Here is a 4,113-nt window from a genome sequence, read left to right as displayed (position 1 = left end):
TGAGCGAATAGCACGGGCGGCAACTGGAATTACATCTCGGGTTGCGGGCATGTGTGGAATCAAGGCCAAAGTTTTAAACGAGTCCAGAAACGGAGTGATGCGCAACGCAGGACAAATCGGGACGGAATCACGATCGGAGAGTGTGGTTTTGAGGATCAGAGATCAGTTTCGGACCTGAATCAGAAAGGCGGATGGGTAGCTTGCTAATCAGGATCACCAGATTTACTGGGGGCCAATCAGGAGGGGAATATATTACGTGCTATGCAGTGATCAGATTTACTTAGCCAAATCAGGAATCGAGATTAGCTGGGCGCGGTAATCAGGATCCAGATTTATCTGCCTAATCTATGTGATCAGATTACTGTAAACATGAATCAGATTTACTGGGCGGGCGTATCAGGATCCAGATTTTACTGCCAAATCAGGAATGCCAGATTTACTGCCTAATCAGGATCCATGATTTACTGCTAAATAGGAATCCAGATTTCCTGCAATTCGGGATTCTAAATGCAACGCGAATCACGAGACGGAAAAGGTCGATCTCGTCGCCTCGTTGGTTCGTCGGTTTGTGCCGAGCTGTGCTAAGGGACCTATAAGTAATTTTGTATGCCTACAGTGTCGCTTCCGCAGATATCGGAGTTCGGCCTCCTTTGCCCGAATACGCTTCGCCCGCTCCTCACGCTCGAGCAGGAGATATAGTGGAAGGGGCGGTGGCACGTCGGAGGGGTCGTCATGGGCCAGTTCCTCGAGGCGGTACATCCACCGCTTCACGTGCTCAAGCTCCCGCTCGCATCGCCGTGTGAGCGAGGCATCACCCGCGCGGCGGACCGCCTCTAAACCCGCTTCCACGAGAGGAAGCGCATCGTAATATCGCCCGTCGCCCACGCTGACCGAGAGGGCGATCCCATGCACCAAGCCCACCAAGCTCTGGAGGGGCACGAACGCGGGATGAGCCACGGGGTCCGGAACAGAAGACCCCTGGACCGAGCTCGCAAGGGGAACAGCCGGGACGCCGACGTCGACGACGGTGGCGGAAGAACCGACACCCTCGGAGTCGCTGTGATCGAAAGAGGAGGCCATGAGGAAGGGAAGTTTCTCGCGGAGATCTCCTTCTAGCGGATTTTTTTTTTCTTTCTCGAAAGCAGTAAGGACTCTGCTGAAGAGGGACAAATACGGATATATATTCGAAAAAAAAAATCCGACGGCTGAGATTCATCACCCCAAGCGATCAAGCGGTCCAGATGTCCTGCAACGCTTCGAACTCAACGCCAATAAAGGTCAGTCCTCTCGAGACCCCAAACCGACCAATTGGATTGAGCACCAAAGGCGAAGCGTTCGGTCGCTTCACCATTAAATGAGCATTAATGCGCCCGCAGAGACTTAGCTGGCGAGCACTTAGGCCTGCAGCTGGACGCGTGGCACAAGCTTCGCCCACAGTTGAATTTCTGACTGATGGACAAACTCACCGCCATCCAGATTTCGCCTGTAGTGTGAGCTCGCCATCATACGAGTTTCGCTTACAACTCAAATTCGCCATCAATCGAGTTTGATTTTTGTCACAGCTCGAAATCATACGGGTTTCGCTTGTAGCGTAAGTTCATCAGCAGTTGAGTTTGTCCGTCTACTCGAACTCGCCGGCAGTTGAGTTTAGCTTCCAAGCAAAACTCGCTGCAACCGAGTCTCGCCTACATACAAGCTTCGCCAGCAACCAGAACTCGTCAGGAGCCGAGCTTCACTATCTTAGCGAACTCGCCGCCGCCATAGTTTCGCCGACAGCGTAAACTCATCGGAATAGAGTTTGGCCTCGAAAGTAGACTCATCGTCACACAAGAGATTTCGCCTGTGGTACGAGATTGTCGGCAATTACAGGGCAAAACACTGGAAAGCGACATATCCAAAGAGTATACGCACAATGAGCGGACGTAAACCTCATTGATGCTTTAAGACAATACATTTGAACAAAGTTATGTTTTTTGCAATTGCGAAAGTCATAATATTACGTTCAAAAAAAAAGCAAAACATGCACCCAGTTTTTAAGACAATACATTTGAACAAAGTTATGACTTCATAAACAAACAAGTCATAAACAAAATGTCTTAACACAATCACAAGGCAAAGGTCTTAGTCGAACACGCTAAAAGTGGAGATCTCTTCTTTGGCCTCCACCTTGGTCTTCCCGAGCCTTGTTTTCAGTAGCCTTCCAAATCCGGTCCTCGCGGTTCGACTTGGCGGCGGCATCTGCTTGGCGAAAGGCTAGCAGGCGTCGAGTTTCCGCCTCAGCGTTCTCACTGACCTTAACGACGTCGGACTGGAGCCCCTTCCACTTCGCCTCCGCCTGTCCCAATTCGGCCCTCAGGCGAGCCATAGTGCGATTGAGGTCAATGATTTGCTCCTCTAGCAAATGTTGTTGACCCACCCAAAAGTTGGCGACAGACTCCAAATCCGCTATTTCTTTGGAACGAGTCTCCTGCTCCAGGGCTTCCTGATGCCTAACATGAACCAGGCAAGACTCCATGTTGGCTTCCGGACCTTGCCGTAGCAAGGCCTCTAACCCTATCATGCGTGGCTCCAAGAGACGAAGTTCACGCATGCAACGGGTAGCGAGCCGATTTTCACCCGATCGCCGCAAATCAGCCACGCGATCAAAGAGAGACTGCCTGAAGCTGTCAAAACTGCCCATGCCGAGTCCGACAAGGGAAATCACCTGTCTCACAGTGCTCTCGAACTCTTCGATGCGAGCCTGCCAGGACAGGGACTCGGAAGGAGCAGGTTCTTGGCTCGGAGCGAGCGCCGTAATAGGCAGGATCTCAAGGCAGGGTTCATCTCCCGGCTCGGGAGCAGGGTCTGAAGCGACGGGGGTCGCACGACCTTCAGAATCGTCATCTGAAATCAAGATAGGCTCGGCCGCAGGCTCCTCGGCAGTCGGCACCTCCCCTCGATCTGTAAAACACAACAACATAGAGAGGAGTCAAGGGAAGAATACTTGTTCAACCCGCACGAGAGCCAGGACGAAAGAGTACCTTCGGCCGCAGAAGCCTCAGCAGCGCCCGAGGAAGAAGGTTCTTTCCTTTTCTTAGAGGCGACCCTCTTCACCTTCGGCGCCATCAGGGGTATGAGGAAGGGAAGATCTGGGTTTACTCTGAGGAAGATGATGAGAAGGCTGTAGGTCCTCTTGATAGAGAGTAAGGGTGTTAAATACCCTAAGAACTCTAGGCGGTTACTCAATGCTTGATTAGACCGTTCAAGGCTAACACAGTTGAAGGGTAAGGCCAAACGAATCGGATCTTACCTGGACGGCCAGGATCCAACGGTTTTTCTTAAGCACGATCTTCAACAATGGCCCGAATCGGGCGCGAGAGACGAACAGCCCCACTACGCCGCATTCAATACGGAGCGACGTGCCCACGTTCTCTCGACTGACGTAATCACAAACCAATATGTGGCCCACCGAAAGTGGAGCCTATTCGATGGCGAATTCACCGTTGAGGTTCCCGCAGGTCGAAACTGACTACCCTTCTGGAATTTAAGTCAATTCCAAATCCGCCTGCGGACGAAATCCGCCCGCAGAGGAAACAAGCTTACGGTCGAAATTCGCCGACAGCTGAATACCGCCCCTCACAGCTAACGCTTCAGCTAACACGTGTTAGAAGAGAAATGGAGCATGCACGGAGGTAACAGTAAAAAAAAAACAAAGGGATAGTTTCATTCATAGAAAGAAATCCTAGTACAACGGGCAATCAAAGATAAAAAGAGGCGAATTACAAGGACTTCAACCGCAGTTCCGCCTCACTAATCTCCCTAGCATGACGAACCTCTAGCCTCCGCAGGATTTCTTGGCGAAGATCTTCCTCAGTGCGCGAGGCCAAGTCTTGGACAGTCTCTTTGACCTCCCTATGGGCTCGAGCCTTTTCCTCGACGGAATTAGCCGTCAGTTGCTGACGAGATTCAATGCTTTCCAACTCCTTGACCGCCTGTTCACGAGCCTTCTCCTGAATGGCCAATGAGGCTTGCGCCTTAGCTATAACCTGCTTCAGATTCTCTACCTCTGAAGACAAGCGAGAGACGCGGTTATCGGCCTTCTGTCGCTCGAAGGCCATTCGTTCATCCTCAGCC

This window comes from Asparagus officinalis, chromosome 1 (assembly GCF_001876935.1).
Source record: "Asparagus officinalis chromosome 1, Aspof.V1, whole genome shotgun sequence".
NCBI classification, from domain to species: Eukaryota; Viridiplantae; Streptophyta; class Magnoliopsida; order Asparagales; family Asparagaceae; genus Asparagus; species Asparagus officinalis.
This window is presented reverse-complemented; position numbering follows the sequence as displayed.